Consider the following 19595-nt stretch of genomic DNA (forward strand, 5'->3'; position numbering starts at 1 on the left):
TTAGTTTGTTCTTTTTCTGGTTCCTTGGGCTATAAAGTTAGGTTGTTTGAGATTTTTCTTTTTTCTTAATGTAGGCATTTATCTCTATAAACTTATTTTTTAGAACTGCTTTTGCCACATCCCGTAAGTTTTGATACATTGTATTTTCATTTATTTTTATGTATTTTCATTTTATTTCTCTCTTGATTTCTTTTTGAGACACTGGATGTTCAGGAACATGTGGTTTCAGCTCCACATATCTGTGAACCTGCCATATTTCTTCTCGTAATTGAGTTCTAGTTTCACATCATTAAAGTCAGAAAAGATGCTTCACTTGACTTCCATCTTCTTAAATGTATTGATTTGTTTTGTGGCCTAATATATGATCTATCCTGGAGAATATTTCATGTGTACTTGAGAAGAATGTATAATCTGCCGCTCTTGAATAGAATGCTAAATAAATATCTATTAGGTCCATCTGGTCTAATGTGTATTTTATGTCCTGTTTCCCTATTGATTTCCTGTCTGAATGGTCTATTCATTGTTGAAACTGGGGGGCACTGAAGTCCCTTACTCTTATTGCATTGCTGTTTATTTCTCTCTTCAGGTCTATTAATACCTGTTAATAGTTGTGTTTTATATACATATACTTCTATGTTGGATGCATAAGTATTTAAAAATGTTATATCCTCATGAGGAATTAACCTCTTTATCATAGATAAGAACCTTCTTTGTCTCTTGTTACAGTCTCTGGCTTAAAATCCATTTTGTCTGATGTAAGTATAGCTACTTCTTCTTTTTTTTGGTTTCTATGTGCATGCAATTTTTTTTTCCATTTTTTTTTTTCAATTTCAGTCCACTTGTGTCCTTAAAGCTAAAGTGAATCTCTTGCAGGCATCATATAAATGGGTCTTTTTATTTTTTTATTCCACTACTCTATGTCTTTAATTGGAGAATTTAGTCCACTTACATTTAAAGTAATCACTGATAGGCATGGACTAACTACTGTCTATTTGTCAACAGTTTTCTGGTTGTTTTATGATCCCTTTCTTCTTCTCTCATTCTCTTCCTTTGTGAACTGGTAATGTTCTGTAGTGGTATCCTTAGTTTCTTTCTCTTTCTCTTTTGTGTGTCCACTACAGGTTTCCATTCTGTAGTTACCATGGGACTTTTATAAAACATCTTTCATTTGTAACAATTTTGAGCTGCTAATAACTTAATTTCAAACATAGAAGCCCAGAGTGCCCATTGTGGCGCAGTGGCTTACAAATCTGACTAGGAACCATGAGGTTGTGGGTTCGATCCCTGCCCTTGCTCAGTGGGTTGAGGATCTGGCGTTGCCATGAGCTGTGGTGTAGGTCGCAGACATGGCTCAGATCCCACGTTGCTGTGGCTATGGTGTAGGCCGGCAGCTACAGCTCTGATTCAACCTCTAGCCTGGGAACCTCCATATGCCATGGGAGCGGCCCAAGAAATGGCAAAAAGACAAAAAATAAATAAATAAATAAATAAAAGCCCTACGTTTATACACTCTCCCTCCCCAACGTTTTATATTTTTGGTGTCACAGTTTACATTTTTTAAAATTATGTGTCCATTAACAAGTTATAATAGTTAGTTATTTTAATACTTTTATCTTTTTATATTAGAAATACAAGGTGATTTGCTTGCCACCATTAAAACACTAGAGTGTTCCGAATTTAACTCAATATTTACCTTTACCAGAGAGTTTTATCCTTTGATAGGTTTCACTGCTACTAACCAGCATATTTCCATGTCACCTTGAAGAACTCCCTAAACATTTCTTTGAGGCTGGTCTAACAGTAATGAAATCCTTCCTCATCTGGAAAACTCTTCACCTCTCCTTCAATTCTAGTGAACAACTTTGCCATGTAGAGTATTCTTCACTGGCAGGTTATTTTTCTCCTTTCAGTGCCTTGAATATATCCTGAGACTCCCTCCTGTCCTGCAAAGTTTCTCCTAGAAAATTTACTAATGATCTGTCTGTATATATTATATATTAAGTCACTTTTCTCTTGCTGATTTTAAAATTGTCTTAAACTTTTGACAATCTAATTATAATGTCTCAGTGTGATTCCCTTTGAATTTATCTTGTTTGGAACTCTCTAGGATGCCTGTTTCTCTCCCTTGGCTTGGGATGTGTTCAGCCACAATTTCTTTGAATAAGCTTTCTGCCCGCCTCTCTGTTCTCCTTCTGGGACCTCTGTAGTGCATATAATGATCCACTCGATGGTGTCTCTTAAGTCCTTTAAGCGATCTTCACTCTTTTCTGTTTTTTTTTTTTTTTTTAATTTGCTCCTCTGATTGCATGAATTCCACCGCTCTGTCTTTGAGTTCACTGTTTCTTTCTTACACTTGACCTACTCTGATGCTGAATCCCTCTACTTTATTTTTCAGTGCAGTTGTTACAGCCTCCAGTTCTGTGATTTCTGTTTGGCACTTTTTAATATTTTTTGTCTCTTTGTTGAAGATTCTCACTTTGGTCATCATTGTTCTCTTGACCTCAGTGAGCATCTTCATGACTCTTATTTTGAACTCTCTATCAGGGAAGTCACTTACTTCCATTTTATTAAGGTCGATTTCTAGATTTTTACTTAGTTCTTTTGTTTGGAACATATTGCTTTGTTTATTTTTCTTAATTTTATGCACATTTGATGAAAGAGCCACCTCTCCCAGTCGTGATGGAGTTGGTCTCATGTGAGAGACGAACCTCATCAATCAGCCCAGCCTGAGCTCTTGTTTGCCTCCCAAAACTCTGTAACTTCCCAAGCTTTCTTCTTTGTTTCTGGTGAGTCCCAGTAGTAGAGGGTGTGCCAAGACCTATCAGTGTCTCCAGGTGGGACAGCAGTAAGCATCCAGATGCAGGTTGACTGGAAGCTGGACTGTCAGGCAGTAGCTAGAAAAACAAAGTTAGGGACCTTTCAGGGAGAAGCTGTGCGATGAGCATTTTGTCTACTCCCTCTGCATGTGGCCTGGGCCTGTGGCAGTGGGGCCACGCTCCTGCACCCCAAAAGGCCTGCTTCTGTGTTTGCTACAGCCCTACAGGATTCGCAAATGCAAGCCCTGCTGGCTAGAAGAGCCGGGCGATCCAGGGGCTCCTCTCTCAGGTGACAGCTGCTAAAGTTGGGGTACAGATTGTGTACAAGCTCCTTCCAGGGAGATACTGGTGATATGGAGCAGGTTAAAAAGAGAAGGCTGGGGAGGCGTCCAGTCCACTGGTTTCCTTCGTCACCAGGGAGGAGAGCCATCAGCCCCTGGATGTGTGCCAAATTAGAAGCCTGCACCTCATGCAGCAGCTTTTAGGTGCGTAAATAGATCTCTTTCAGGGTAAGACTGAGAGGTGGGGCCTTTTTTCTGCTCCCTGAGCCCTGGCGGGGGGAGCACATCAAGTTCTCTAGAGACTTAAACAGTGTCTTGTGTGTGTGGGGGGGGATTGCTATAGTCTGTGTGTCTCATGGACATAGCCCCATTGGCTTTCAGAGCTGGATGTTTGGGGGGCTAAACCTCACTTGAGAGTCTTAAAAGTTGATGAGCTTGTTGTTGGAACAAGCATTTTGCTCCTTGTGGAGAAGCTGGGAGTTGGGCTCCCCAGTGGACAGTGATGTGCCAGGGGTAGGGTTTATGGTGAGAGTGTGTCTCGGCATTTCCACCAGTCAGGGTTCTCCTTCCCCCAATGTGTAGGAGCCACTCAACTAGTTCCTGGATATCCTTCCAATGGAACTGCTCTGAGGGTGGCCGGAACAGTGCGTCCATGGCAGGAGGGCGTTCAGGAGCCCCCAGCGTCATCATCTTGGACTAGAACCCAAGGAGTTCTGTTTTTTATTGCATGATGAGCTGATGACATTTAGAAGGTTAAATACAGGAGGAAAGGAGAGGATGAGTGTTGAGTAACCAAAGTGGGGGACTGTGGTGTGTGCTACAGACTGAGCCAGCCAGTGTCCCCGCCAACCTCCTACTGTGCTGCCATGGAGCTCAGGAACTGGAAAACTAGAGTTTTCACTGCATTCCCCCAATTCTCCCGTATCTGGGGTTCGAACGCACTTTAGGTTCCACTATTTAGAAACATTACTGCAAGTCTGTAGCATCTGTTTGTAACATTTCTGCTGGCAACACCATCACATGAGGGCCTGATCTCTTTCGGGAAGAGGTGTCTACTTACGGGCTTCAGAACCACGGAAGACCACCACCCAGGGCACGTGTTTTGCCCTCTGCATTGCACCAGGCCCAGCATGGTTCTGAATCCAGCAGCATGAGCAGGATCTATGCAAGGGCGTCTCCTGACTGGTGCTGACTACCTGTCAGGGTAGCTTCCCAATCACAGGTCATGGCACGTGGGATGGCGCTGGGGCTTGGCACCATGGCCACCATTTTCCAGCAAGGTTGAGGTCTGAGGAATCAGAGAAGAGGCAGTCGTTTCCTTAGTTTTACAGGGTAGCTTTGGGCAGTGCTCTTAAAAGACCAATCTGGAATCTGCTTCTTCCGTCTTCCCAAAGAGTCTGTAAACCATGTAATGTCCTATAATAAATCCCTTTCTGCTTCAACTAACTCGACTGAATCCTGCTGTCTCAAGCGAACCTGCGTAACACACCATGTAGCCCTCTTTCCTATGCCTTTTTTCTATGTACCCTTCTTTTCACTAAACCAAGTCGCTACACGTGGATCTAGAATATATTATTCGTTCTCCTCGGCCAAACCACAGGCTTCCCTTTTAAAAAATTCCCTTCATGGATTTACCCTCCATGAAGCCATTTTAGATGAGTTCAAAAGCACATCCCATTTCCTCTGAAACTGTAACTTAGACACTTGGTAACGGCTCTTTGGGGACCTAAGAACATTAATCAGTTTCAGAACCGGAGTCAGAATCCGTCCCCTGGGAAGCATTTTTCACATGAAGTAAAAAGCACTTTGACCCTAGCAGGGCAGAGGAGGACTTAAAAGCTGGAGCTGAATGCTGGGATGGCGCAAGATGTGAAAACTCACTCCTCTAGTCTGCCCTTATCTCCCCGCTTCCCACAAGTCTTGGCAATTGGCAGAAAAACGAGAGGAGAGTTAATCACACCAATGACTGTGCTCGTCCAGAAGAAAAGGCCCGAATCAGTCAACAAAGCCTCTTCCCCTTTCAGGAGGCCCTGGAGCCCCGGGCCACCTCCAGCATGCCTGCGTGTTCTCCAGGTGGCAGGTCTGGGTGCTGAAGGGGGCGGGCAGCTCCCGGGCTGGCATCTCCCCACCCCCGGCGCTGCTGCCTGCTTTCCCAGCGGGTCTCTGTCATTCCTCAGCTGCAGACTTCGCGCTTGGCCCGAGCAGTGGCAGATAAGGACACAGCAGCAAACTCGCTGGGGGTTTGAAAAGATAACCAACTGAGGAGCGGTCACGCCTATAAAACTGTGAGAAACAATTTAAAATGCATCAACTGGACTCCTCTTGAACAGCGGTTCCCAAAACCACTGCTTTTCTCTTTTAACCTGTAAGTGCCACACGCGGAAGTGGTGCCACGACGCCTCCATCAACCGCAGCACTGCACTTTGGCAGCAGCGCCAATGATTTTGAAAATCCAAAGAGATAATAACTGGCAGTTAATGGCATCGACATTTTGATATATTTTATAAAAGAAAAATGCAAAGAAAACTGGGCAGCTAATCCTATGTGTTTATGAGTCATTCCCCAAGCTCAACATTCTTTAAATAATAAAGACACTTTCTCTAGCAACGCAAGAAGTAATGGTGTGACGTGTCGCTGAGTCAACATCTGGGATTCAGAACTAAAACGCAATCTGTAGCAGTTCCTTAAGTGGCAGGGTGGCTCCCTTGCTGAGGACGCCAACCTGTTCCTTCTTCAATTATTCTTTCCTTTAACCAGTGGGCTGTGGCACGTGCCCTTTTGTTCATGTACGAAATGCTTGCCTGCCCAGGAATCAACTAGATAGTAAAAGAATTTAAACACTTTTCTTGCCAAAAATTATAAAAATGCATTTTTGGATATTCATTTATTTTAATTTAACTTTATTTATTTATTCGGTCTTTTTTTTAGGGGCGCACCTGCGGCATATGGAGGTTCCCAGGCTAGGGGTTGAATCGGAGCTGCAGCCACCAGCCTACACCACAGCCACAGCAACTCGGGACCCGAGCCGTGTCTGGGACCTACACCATAGTTCCTGGCAATGCCGGATCCTTAACCCACTGAGCAGAGCCAGGGCTCAAACCTGTGTCCTCATGGATACTAGTTGGGCTTGTTACTACTGAGCCACCATGGGAATGCCTCTCTTATTTTCTCATGTATATATGAATACATTTTATATAAAATAGTTTATATAAAGCACTTTCACTATTTTCTACCTGTAATGGGATAAACATTCAGAAGCAGAAAAGCGCTCAAGCACTTTGGCTTTTGATAATTCCCAGGAAAGTCCCCACAATGAGGAAAAGCTGATGGGCCTCGCAATTTGGCACATCACTGGGCTCCGCCCTCCTGAGGCACCTGCTCTTGCGGCACCTGCTCTTGCAGGACGCTGCAGAAACAAAGGGTGAGTGGGCAAACAGATAGCTTCCCACTCCTGCAACTTCATCTTTAAAATAAAAAAGGCAATCCTGAGACAGCTTTAAAAGGAACATGCAACTTTATGCAAATGTCACGTGGGAGCAGCCAGAGAAGCCCCTTATTCCATTTACTTACAGGCAAAGATGCGCATGTTTTTGCATCCTCTTTTTAAAAAACTGTAGTCCTCTTTATTGAAAATAAAGTGTGGGGGAGTTCCCACATGGCTCAGTGGGAACAAATCTGACTAGGATCCACGAGGACACAGGTTCCAGCCCTGGATCCGCTCAGCGAGTCAAGGATCCGGCGTTGCCCTGAGCTATGGTGTAGGTTCCAGACGTGACTCGGATCCTGCGTTGCTGTGGCTGTGGTGTAGGCCGGCAGCGGCAGCTCCAATTTGACCCCTAGCCTGGGAATATCCATATGCTGTGGGTGCAGCTCTAAGAAAAAATTTTTCAATAAAAAATAAATAAATAAAATAAAATTTGGTAACAAACACAGCTATGTGTTACCAAAAGCTTCAAAATTGTCTCGGAAAACGTGTGAACACAGGCAGTCTGCACTCCCTTTGTTCCATCATTTTCAGAGGCAGATCTGATTTCCTGCTCTGGAACATGCGGAATGTCATTCTAAACCAGCGTCCGCGGATGCGCTTTCAGGCTCCATGCGGCTGGTCGGTACCAGGAACGTGTGGGACGAGGGTTTCTCACGCTGCCCAGCAGACAGGACGCCGAGCATCACATGCAGAAATCGCTCCCTCTTCAACCAGGCGATGGGCCAGGGGACAGTGGCCGCATCCTCCACGGCCACTACACCCATCCCCCGAGCCCGCATCGGCGTTACTACACGCCCGAGGATCCAGGGGTTAACCACGAGCTGGTCCTGCAGGGCTCACCCCACCTGCCAGGCCTGCATCATTGGGCGGAACCTCTCACCCTGGAGGCAGGGCGGCCAGCACCTCCACGGCCCGCCGTACACGCTGGGGCTCACGGTCCGTTAACCTGCCCAAAGGCCGACCCAGGCCTTCTGCGCTGGCCCCGGTGCTCAGCTGCCAGATTGCTGCCTTTCAATAACCGCCTTCGCTTCATGAATCGGCCTCGTTACTCTTGCATCGGGCCCAGACGCGGTCGGCACTCAGAACTAAGATCAGAAGGATGGTTCCAGAGCCAAGTAACACCCCGTGCAGAATAAGAGGTCCTAGCGTGAGGCTCACAGTGGAGACTTTTCTCTGGCGCATTTTCCCCAAAAGCTCCACAGTCACTCGCACAGCTCTGTCCCCGCCCCTCCTTTCCGTGATACTTTCATTACCTACGTGACATCAACGCGGATCACGAAGCAAACAATACCTGCTGTAAGTATTGCACGGTATGATTTTATGCCTTTTAAAGAAGGTGAGAGAAGAAAAGAGAGCAACTTCCTACGTCAGGTGTGTGACAGTAAAGCCTCTCATCTCCCGTCTCCGCCCTTCGTGAGGCCCCGGGGACCCCAGTTACTGCCTGATGGAATATCCTTTTTACACTAATACAATTTTTCTCACAAACGCCTCCTTTGTGTGCTCTTGACAAATACATTTCCAGGGATTTCCCATTGTGCGCAGTGGAAACAAATCTGACTAGGAACCATGAGGTTGCGGGTTCGATCCCTGGCCTCACTCAGCGGGTTAAGGATCGGCGTTGCCATGAGCTGTGGGGTAGGTCGCAGACATGGCTCGGGTCCCGCGTTTCTGTGGCTGTGGCTGTGGCGTAGGCCAGCAGCTGCAGCTCCAATTAGACCCCCAGCCTGAGAACCTCCATATGCCGAAGGTGCCGCCCTAAAAAAAAAACACAAAAAAACAAAAACATACATTTCTACATGTTATTAGTTCAACAATACAATTATAGATATACTGTTTTATAAAAACAAATTTTTTTTTTTTTTTTTGCTTTTTAGGGCCGTACCCACAGCCTATAGAGGTTCCCAGGCTAGGGGTCGAATCGGAGCTACAGCTGTCGGCCTACACCACAGCCACAGCCACTCTGGATCCTTAACCCACTGAGCAAGGCCAGGGATTGAACTCGTGTCCTCACGGATACTAGTCGGGTTCGTTACCTGCTGAGCCATGGAGGGGACTCCCTACAACCTCTTTTTAAAGAAACTGAGAGAAGAATGGAGAATATTGTGCGTTATTAGTGTCTTCTTTAGCTACATAGTTACCTTTACAAGTGCTTTTTAATTTCTCATGGAAATTCAAAATTCCGACTGGGATCACATGCTCTCCACCTGGAAAATGTCCCTTTAGCATCACTTGCGAGTAGTTCAGCGAGCAAGGAAATCTCTTTTGTTTTGTTTACCTGCAACTATTTTTATCTTATCTTCTTTTTGAAAGACGGTTTTGCTGGCTCTAAGATTCATTGACTCTTTTACTGTAGCGTTTTGAATATGCCGTCCCCTTGCCTTCCGGCTACCCCTGTTTCTGATGGGAAGCCCACTGCTCGGTATTCTGGTCTCACCATTTTCAGGGGAAGTGTCTAGACGTGGCTCTGGTCACACTTTGCCGGCGTGGAGGCTCCGGAGGCCCTCGGGCACGTGGATGAAGCTGCTCTGCGGCGCCTCTGCGGGGTCTCCGCTGCGCGCTCTTCCACTCGGAAGACCACTGCGCGCTTGGTGCTGCACTCTGAGATGCACCACATTCTTCTGTTCATCCTGACTCATTTTTTGTCCGTTTTTCAGGTAGCAGAGTCTTTACCCTCAGGGTTTCTGACTGTTCAAATCTACCATTAAGCTCCCCTGGCGGTGTTTTTCATTTTCGTTCACTTCTCAACGCCAGAATCTCCTTTGGGGTCCTTGGGACCGTCCGTCTCTGCCTCTTTGCTGATGCGGTTGGGTGAGACACGACCCTGCCGTCTTCCCTCGCTTAGCTTGGCCTCCCTCAGCTCTGTGAACGGATTCGTCCCGGGCACGAGGTCACCGTCCACTACATCTCAAGCCTGGGCGGTCGCACCGGCACTTTCTCTCGTCTGCTTCCTCCCCCAACCCCAGCCCTGCCTGAGTCACATCGGCTCACTTACCTACCAGCTCGTGGGGTTGCTAAAAACTGGACGACTGAGACCACCTATCGCAGCAACTCAGGACACTGACTTCCCGCGCTCTGGGGACCGCTGCTGTGTTGGTCGCTGTCATTTGCTCGTTTGCGGAGTGACTCGGGGGCCGGTTTTGGTGACGTCTGTTTCCCCTGCAGCCCCCGAAGCTGCTCCTCGGGAAGCAAGGTCCCGGGGCGTGCCCGTCTCCCTGCTGTGACACTGGGTCTGAGCAGGGCACCCTTCGCTGCTTCCTGCCCTGACCGCCTAGTACGCTGTCTGCTTCGGCTGCCGCCACACGCCACCAGCCGCCTGCTGACTGTGCTGCTGTGTGTGGTAAGCCTCTGGTGCCTGCCTGGCTCCTTGGTCCCTATCAGTTGATTCGGACCCCCTTCCAGGGAGGTTTCCGAGGTCTGTCTTGACCCTCCGCCCCCGCCAAAGGTGCTTTTACTCAGTTGTCTTTTTCACCGGTTCTCTCTGACGAAACGACTGACCCACAACGTCCATAGTTGCTCTTGTGGCACTACCGGTGTCTCTGAATTGTTGGCCATCAGAATCCCCTTGGTTTTGAGAGCTCTCTTAGGCTTGAATTTCCCGCAGTCTGTTCTAGATAAAGCCAGGTCATTTGGGAGAACTCTGGAGCTCTCTGTCCTTACAGCTCCTGGGAGCCAGCAGCTCTGTGCCACTGCTGGGCCAGAGCAGCGGCCTGCTTCTCTCCAAACAACACCCTTGCTTCACGAGCAGCATGTGGGTCAGGACCACCCAGGCCCCTGATGTCTGACCTTGCTTCTCCCAGCACGGGGCCTCCAGCCCGTGAGGAGCAGAGCGAGGCCACTGGGGCCCCAGGACTCTCAGGCTGCCACCCGGAGTGAAGGAAAGGAGCCCCTGACCTCAGCTGCACGTCCCTGGAACTCAGTTCATTTAGGGCAGACTGGGGACAGGAGAAATGCGGGCGGGCTGCCCCTTCCAGAGGCACCACCACCCTGGGCTGGGGGGTCGGGGGTGGGGGCTGGAGTGTGGCTTCCGTCCGGCTGCGAGGACAAGGGAGCAGATGCCTTGAGTCAGACGCATCCTCTCTCACCAAGACGTAGCAGAGCTTCTTGAACGAGGATTTCTTCATCCACTGTAAGCTCGCAGGACAGTTTCCAGAGATCTCGAATGGTTGGGGACCGTGGAAAGTCGTTTTCACTAATTTTTTTTTTTCTCTTTAGGGCCGCACCCGAGGCATACGGAGGTTCCCAGGCAAGGGGTCCAATTGGAGCTGCAGCTACCGGCCTACACCACAGCCACAACCACGCCAGATCCGAGCCGCATCTGCGACCTACACCGCAGCTCAGGGCAACACCGGGTCCTTAACCCACTGAGCGAGGCCAGGGATTGAACCTGTGTCTGCATGGATCCTAGGTGGGTTCGTTACTGCTGCGCCGCGACAGGAGCTCCCGGTTACGGTTTCCGTGCTGAGGAAGAGGCCCCGTCGTTTCTCACAGCACCGTGTTCCGAAAGGAAGTCAACCACATGTGCCCATTTCGGCATCATGATTCTCAGGGAAGACTGTTCAGGAAGGGCGCGAAAGAGTGACGAGAAATTCAAAGTTACCTCCCCGTAGCCGCAGTCTATACTGGAAAAGCTCTTTTTCTTTAAAAATAAAAACAAGCAACTTCAAAGCTAAATCATAAAACACCAAGCAGATTCTGCCTTGTTCACGACAGACTTGCTCCAGGATTCCCAAGCCATCTTGTAGGAACCTGTCGACCCCAAAGCTGCCAGGCTGTGAGGAGGCCCACACGACATGGGGGCGCGGAGGGGCAGCTGAACCCGTGATCAAATCCCCGTGGCCCAGGCCCAGCCCCCAAGTCACCCCAGCTGCTCAATCTTCCCAACGGAGGCACCAGAGACCGTGCAGCAAACGCCAGCTGACCGTGACCGTGCTGAGGTCCGTCCAAAACCTGGGGGTGGCCCCTCAGCCCCAGGCCACCCCCAGCTCCTGAAATTGCAGACCCCAAAAAGCAGGGGTCTGAGGGCCTGGGGCCGAGGGTTCCTGGGCAGAGTTTACCTGGCTGACTTCACTGCAGTCCAGAGACCCCCGAGTCCAGCTCCACAGCCACGCAAACCCGACCTGTCACACCTCCTGGGCCTTGGGAGACCGAGGACAGAATGGCGGCAATTCACAGACCTACAGGGACCAGGGGCCCGCCTCCCTCGGGCCGGGGTGTGTGTGGAAGCAGGAGAGTGACCAGAGGCCCGTCTGGTGACTAAAGGGTCAACCGGGGCCATTTTACAGGATTAGATTCGCACAGGCTGGCAGGCCCGGCTGTGCCCGGAGGCAGAGGGGACCCGGGCGGATGCTATCCCCTTCTGAGGGCGTGTGGCTACCTGTCCTTGGCTGAGGCGGCTCCCCACCCGCCAGTCGTGCCAAACGCAGGTGCAGAATCTCACCTTCTGCCTTTTGGGGGAGAAGCTAGAAAGCCGGGTTTTAATTTCTAAATTCTTAATTTTGCAAAATGATGACTCAGAACATCTGGAAACAGCCTGTGGAATCTGCAGAATGAAGCTGACCCGCAGGCGCCAGGCTGCTGCCTCTGGGTGAAAAGGCAGGAGTCCCTAGGGTGTGCGATGGCCAGCCTGCTGCCAGGGGGCGCAGACGGAGGGGCTCTGGGCCGCACCCCACGCGGCACCCCTGTGCCTGGTCCCCAGCACAGGGCACACGCTCCCCGAGGAGCTGGGCTGCTGGCTTCCAGGGTCCTGTCGGCCGTTTCTGGTGCTGATGAGCTGGAACCAGAGAAGGTGGTGAGCACACAGCTCGGCGTCCCCCAGGCTGGCGGCCAACCCCCGAGCTGGTGGCTGATCCCCAAGCTGGCGGCCAAGGTGGGAACTCACAGGAGAGCCGCCGGCGGGGGGCGCCCCGTTTCTGTTCTTTCTGTTCTTTCCCCGTTTCTGTTCTTTCTGCCTCCTTCAAGAATGAGGTGCAGTGAAGGGAGCTTGGCCTCAGCCTGGTCCCTATTCCTGCGCCTCTCAAGCCGGGGCCGGAAGTGACGGCCGCATCAGGGCAGGCGACCGAGTGGTCCCCCCCTCAGCCCGAGGGGCTGCCCCAGGCACGGCAAGGGCCTGGGCCCTGTCCCTTTCCCGTGACCGGCTGAGCACCTGCCCAGAGCCTGGAGCAGCCTCGGGGACGAGTGAGGGATCTGTCAGCAGCCAGGCATCCCATCGCTCTGGCTTTTTGTTCAGAAGATGCCCTCACAGAATGGAGGGGGCGGCTCCCATGGCCGAGGTGGCAGGGCCTCCGTGTCCCAGGCAATGCTCCTCTGGCCGGGCGCTCAGCCTGCGGGAAGACACAGCCATCCCTCCCGGGGCCTGGGCAGCTGGCAACGTGGCCGGGGGCATACTTCACCTCTGAGCCCAGCCTCACCCCGGCCCCAAAGCATGAACCGCGGCCCAAGGCTGAGTGTCAACAGAGCCCCCCCCCCCGCCAAGTCCCACCAGCAGCTTCCCCTCCGCAGGGCCCGCCAGCTGCTGGACCGGCTCTGTGTCCCTGCACTTGCTCTGTGATATGGGGTGACACCGCCTGCCACCACGGGAGGGGCCAGGTCCCTGCCGGTCCGGGGCACCCCCACCCGGGCCCCTCCCTGTGGGTGTGGGAACGAGGCCCTGAATAGCTGGGGTCTCTGAGCAGAGCTGGGACCATAAAACTCCAGGCCGCCGCCTTCCCAGGCCTGTGTCAGCCATCGCGCCGTGTCACCTCGCAGCTCGTGCAGACGCGGCCGCTGCTCCCCGGAGAGAGGTTTAAGTGCAAGTCTGGTTTTTAGAAAACACAAGAAGCTGACAGCCCCCCAGTCTCCCCCCATCCCAGCCTGGGGCCTGAGCAGCTCGGGGAGGCGGCGGTGGGGGGGCCTTGGGATGATGCTCTCATGGGGGCAGCTCCTGAACCTGGGAAGAGGAACCAGACCAGTGCTGCCCACACCCCGCAGGCCTCCACTTGCTGGTCGAGAAAGGAAGGGGTTCGGGGAAGAGCCCCAACCTACAGAGAGGGCCAAGCCACCCGCCAAGCTGGGAGCCAGGGCCGCGGTCCAGGTGGGGCCAGCCATGTCCCCCCTGGGGGGGGGGGGTCGGAGAGATGCTGCCAGCTCTCCGGCCAGGTTTCCTCAACTCCATTTTTTTTTTTTTTTTTTTTTTTGTCTTTTTGCCTTTTCTAGGGCCACTCCTGCGGCATATGGAGGTTCCCAGGCTAGGGGCCAAATCGGAGCTGTAGCCGCCGGCCTACGCCAGAGCCACAGCAACGTGGGATCCGAGCCTTGTCTGCAACCTACACCACAGCTCACGACAACGCTAGATCCTTAACCCACTGAGCAAGGCCAGGGATCGAACCCGCAACCTCATGGTTCCCAGTCAGATTCATTCACCACTGAGCCACTGCAGGAACTCCTCCACTTCATTTTTAATTTGCACATGATCCACATGCTGAAGGGTCCCGGCCTGGGGTCTGGTCGTGAAAAGGATCCGAAACGCTAGACCCCAGGCTGGTCTGCCAGCCTAGGAACCCTTCTGCGACAGAAGCGCCGCAGGCACAATCAGGGACCTGGCAGCCAGGGAACCCTGTTCAACCCCTACAGCCGCCAGCCTGTGCCAGGGTTTCCATCTGCGAGTTGCCAGCTGGTTTCTGCAGTTTCCTACTGGCCTCGCTGGACCCTCGGCCTCACAATTTCCCACGCTGTCATCTCAAGAGCCCGGTGCCTGACTTGTGTTTCTTGAGGCCAGTTTACAAAATGCTGCGTGGAACAACTCATCGTGGAAATAACGGAAAGCTGGCGAGAGAGCCCGCCAGGCTCAGAATCCACCGCGGCTCAGTGGCCGACTAACGGCAGCAACTTAAGTAAACAGAGCCCATTGACAGCCACCAGCTAGGGTCCCTGACCAGCTGGGGTCCCTGACCAGCTGGTGGTGTCCCTGACCAGCTGGGGTCCCTGACCAGCACCATGGAGACCCTCCAGGGAAACTGGTGACCACGGGAAAGTAACCAGATCCCAGGGGTCTTGCTCAGCTCTCAGTGATTTTCTTGTTTTAAGGTTCAGTTATGAGGGCTCCTGAGCTGTCAGATCCCGAGACAGAAAGCAGAACAGGGGCTGCGGGGAGGGAGGAGTTAATGGGGGGGGGGGAGCACGGCGCTTCTGCAAGACGAAAGGTCCTGGAGCTCCTTGCCCAGCAAAGCGAAAATACTTGACACCCGGACTGTGCACTTGCAGTGAAGACGCTCATTTCACACCCCATGTATTTTGTCACCCACCCCCCACAAAAAAAAGAGGAAAAATGAAGAACTGAGGAGTTCCCGTCGTGGCTCAGCAGAAACAAACCCAAACAATATCCACGAGGAGGCAGGGCGATCCCTGGCCTCACTCAGAGGGTTAAGGATCCGGCGTTGCCATGAGCTGTGGTGTAGGTTGCAGACGCGGCTCAGATCCCATGTTGCTGTGGCTGTGGTGTAGGCCGGCAGCTGTAGCTCCGATTCAGCCCCTAGCCTGGGAACTTTTACATGCCGAAGGTGTGGCCCTAAAAAGACAAAAAAAGAAAGAAAAAGGAAAAGAAAAAAAAAAAAGAGTTGAATTAGTTGCTAAAATTTGTTTTATTTCATTTATTTGTTTTTTTGCTTTTTTGGGCCACACCGTGGCATACTACACCACAGCCACATCAATTCGGGATCACATCCGCGTCTGCAACCTACACCACAGCTCATGGCAACGCCGGATCCTAAAATTTAGAAATTAAGACATCATGCTTATAAATCTAGGTTTTCCTCCCAGAACAGGAAGACTGGCTGCCCCAGCACTTGAGCCCAAAGGCCTCTGCCCATCACAGTGCCGCGCCTGCCCAGCCGAAGCATCTGGGTTTCAGAACTTTGTTGGAGCAGATGGAATGTACTCTACACACTTGACCCAGAGCAATTAAGATGCACAATTTTAAATACACTTCAGACTCCCATGAGAAACAGCTTTAAAATCACTCTTAGCTTTGCTTAACAAACACGCTGGGCAAAAAGCAGACACAGTCCAGTGGGGGCTGCACCGGACAGCCGCACTCTCAGCCAGGCTCCTGCGTTACCGCTGCGGCCCAGGCCGGGTGCCCTTCCTGCTTCTGCAGACCCAGGAGGGACAGGGCCCTGTACTCCTTCCAGGACACGGCCTCCCGGAATGGGGACAGGGGGTCACCTCAGAGGGGCCTTTGGAGGGCCAGCCCACCGGGGTCACCTTTGGGGAAGTCCTGGGGGTGGGCCTGTCCCTGGGCTCGTCGCCACCATCAATCACACGCTACTGGGCTGCCGCTCAGGGTGACAGCCGACTGGGGCCACCAGCCCTGTCCCCACCGGGAGTAGCTGCGCACAGTCACCCGTCTCGGGGGTCCAGTGGGACGGCTGCCCCGGACAGTGCAGCGCGTGCAGGGCCCAGGGACAGTCACGAGTCCCGCATGAGGAAGAACATCCGAGAACGGGCTCCTAAGGGAGGGCTACATGGTTGTAACACTGAGTGCTGCCATCAAGGCGCTGGGCAGTCCCCCGAACCTGGGGTTATTCTTCCGCGTCGTGGTCCTTGAAGTATAAGAAGGACACGGGACACACAGCCTCGGGCGCCGTCTGCATCAGGACAGCCGGGGAGACACAGCAGTGACTCCTGAGGCAAAGCAGGAAACAGCCCGGAGCTGAGGGTCGGGGTCTGGACGGCCGCTGTCGGCACTGACACCAACTCCAGAGGTGAAGCCACGCGTGGGCGCAGAGCGACCCGACTTTAAAAGCCGCCCTGCGGAGTTCCCGTCCTGGCGCAGCGGAAACGAATCCAACCAGGAACCATGAGGTTGCAGGGTCGATCCCTGGCCTCGCTCAGTGGGTTAAGGATCCAGCGTTGCCATGGGCTGTGGTGGAGGCCGGCGGCTGCAGCTCCAATTCGACCCCTGGCCTGGGAACCTCCGTGTGCCGCGGGTGTGGCCCTAGAAAGAAAATAAATAAATAAATAAATGCCACCCTGGGATGCCTTTCCTCATTTACATCCTATCACTTTCCTGGAAAGTCCTGCTTTCAGGGAGCTCGGGGGAAGCACGAGAGGAGAAGGGTGAGCCGTGCGGGGGGCGGGAGGCTGGCAAGCCCCACCCTACGTTCTCAAGGAGGAGCCCCAGCACCCAGTTTCCTGCGTTTCTTTGCTGGAATTTACTACTCACCCAAGCACGACAGATAACTGAGTGGGCAGTCCACCGTCTCTCCGAAAACGAGAGGCCATGTGTCCAAAACTCCACCCTTCCAAATGCTGCCCATCCGGCACATTGTGGCGAGTTCCTCCAACCTCGGCAACTGTCTCGGACCCAGTAAATCCTGCTGTTGTCACAGAAGAGCAGGGTTCTTCCCCTCCTGCTGTGCGCTTCCCCAGACCATACATCCAGGATGAATTAGCCAGACTCTGACCACAGCTCTTTCCACAAAGCCTCGGCCTGATGAATTTAAGCCACGTGGCCTTTGCAGGGCAAACATCGTGCAGACCCCCGGCAGGACGGTGAGACCCCTGGGGGTGTGCCCGCGGCGTTCTCGCTGATACTCGGCCTCACTGACCGTTTATGAGCTGTTTGCACAGGTGGCTGGGGAAGCTCCCCATCCCCCAGGTTCTGGTGGAATCTTCCAGCAACTCCCCACGGCTGCGGCCAAGTCACGACCCTCCCAGGTTCTGAAAATGAGTCCCTCTAGGGCTTCTGCTCTAAGACTTTAATTTGCAGGAGGCACGGAAAAGAGATCAGACAATATCTTGGAAGAAAAGGCAGAAGAGAAACGACCGCCAGGGACAGCAGACAGCTCTGCCCCCGCGACCTGAGGGAGAGGGACCCTCTTTGCTCTGACATCAGAAGTCAGCTTTCCGATTCCCAGGGAGAGGCTACAGCTGGACCTGGCGCCCACGGTGGGCAAAGGGAACCTGCCCTGAACTGCGTCTCCCCCGTGCCAGGCATGCCCTCCCCTGGGAAGAGGGCACCTCCTCACCACATGAAAGCACCCGGGAGAGGCCGCGCTCCTCTTACTTAACTTCTGCTGCTGGGACAGGTACAGAGACACAACGGGAGGCGACGTGGGAAAGCAAAGACTCGGGAAGGCCCAGGTGCCCCGCCGAACAGCCGCGGCCTTGTGAACACATGAGGTAATAGTCACAGAAAGGGTTTTTGAAACCTGATGATACACCGGGTGTGGACAGCGGCCAGACACCACGCTGAACAAGGCCGTCTTTCTTCTGCGATCGATCGCAGCCCTTCGTCCTGGCTCTAAGGCGACCGCAGACACCTGGGGCGCCCCGAGTTCAGAGGGACCTCGGGACGTTGGACGGCAGCCAGGAAGGAGCCGAGGGCTGAGTTACAGGCTGCGATGGGCCGGTCTGCAGCAGGAAGCCCAGTGTCAGCACAGGGGCGGCGGGTCCGAGGCCAGGGCGACGGGAAAAGAGCCCCGCGCCCCCGTGAGGGCTTCCGTCCTCCCCAGAGCAGACCACACCCCGGCTCTCGGCCAAGAAGCCAACAACCGACTTAAAACCTGCAGATCCAGGGACTGTGGCCGCTGGCCTGTGGGGCTGGGATTAGCATCCACAGTCAGAGACGCAGTCCCACCGAGGTCACGGACGGTGACGAGCCAGGTGGAGTGGAGCCCAGGGTCTGCACGGGCCTCTGCCCCTCCTCCCGCCCAGCCCCACCCCTCCCGGTACCTTCACGCGCCCCACCCCCACCCCCCGCCGCCACCGCCGAGGGGAACCCGGCTGGTCTTCCGTCCCCTCCAGGGAGAGAACGAGGTGACCCAACAAACCACCCATGAGGTGCACGTGGCTGCAGACCTGCCTCCAGGACCACAGGTCTTCTGAGACGGTGCGTCCAGCAGACCGACGGGGTCGTGGGACAGAGGCCCTGCGACACCTCGTCCTGCCCACCTCTGGCCAGAGCGAGCTTCCCGCCGGCCGGGAGCTGAGCAGCAGTGCAGGGCAGAGGTCAAGGACGCGGTCCTACAGATGCCGTGTCTGTCCTCTGAACCCATCCTTCCCGGAAGGGCACGTCCTCTAAGTCTAATTTTTAAAAATCCCAGAGACAAGAAGAAATGGGAGAGCTACATGCCCTTTTGTATCGTGGAAACCGGTGGCGGAGACAACGTGGCTTTTAGGTACGGATGTGGCCATGACTTGGGATGGTTTCCCGACGGACTCGGCAAGCTTCAGGAGACGCTCTCCTGCGTCTTCTTAAAAATGATACCGTGCTGGCCGAGAGCAGGGGATGCAAGCAGCGAAGAGAAAGGCCCGCCAGCCGGCACCCCCGGCGGAAAAGGGGTGCGCCCACCCGGCCTGGAGGGCGGCCCGCAGGCTGGGCGGCTAGGGGCCCTCCCACCGCCGAGGCTGAGGTTCTACCAGCAACTTCCTGACCTGCGTCCACGTTCTACGTCAGAAAGGTCATCACCATGACCACATTCTACGGCTCACGTCTGGTCACGGCCGCAGGGCTCCAGGGTCCGGGGCTCCAGGGTCCGGGTCCGGGGCTCCAGGGTCGCCTCTGACACAGGACACAGGACAGAAGGTCTGCTGACCCCGGACACAGTGCGGGTGAGTGGACGGAAGTCCCTCCACAGACGAAGGGACAGACAGAATGTCCCTCAGGGGACGTCGCTCTTCCAAGGAAGGGAGGCGCGGACACCTGCCTCCCCGTGTGGGAACCGTGCGGACACCACGCCCGGTGAGACGAGCCACGGAGGAGAAGCGCCGGGACCCACTTACACGGGGCGCCGCGCCGGCAGCTCCGAGGGCAGACAGGCGGGTCCCGGCGCGGGAGGAGGGAAAACCGGGCGAGCGCGCCGCGGACACAGAGCTTCGGTTCCGCAAGGTGAAGACGCTCCAGCCGTGGGAGGCGGTGGCGGCTGCACGACGAGGTCAATTTGCTTAATGTTACGGAACTGCAGGTGCGAAAGTGGCTCAAACCGTGAGTTTTATGTCGTGTGTGGTTTGACTGCAATTTTGTTTCGTTCTTTT

The 19595-nt window shown here is 53.4% G+C and overlaps 1 long non-coding RNA gene across 7 annotated transcripts in view; it reads right to left on the reverse strand.

Annotated features, from left to right (window-relative positions):
• LOC106504293 (uncharacterized) overlaps positions 1-19595 on the reverse strand; it is a 93364-nt gene that overhangs the window by 56738 nt on the left and 17031 nt on the right. The window lies entirely within an intron of this gene.

The sequence above is a fragment of the Sus scrofa genome, chromosome 7, assembly GCF_054392235.1.
Source record: "Sus scrofa isolate SSC_HxYL_T2T_F1_AM1 chromosome 7, Sscrofa_HxYL_maternal_Yorkshire_Landrace_v2.0, whole genome shotgun sequence".
Taxonomy (NCBI): Eukaryota; Metazoa; Chordata; class Mammalia; order Artiodactyla; family Suidae; genus Sus; species Sus scrofa.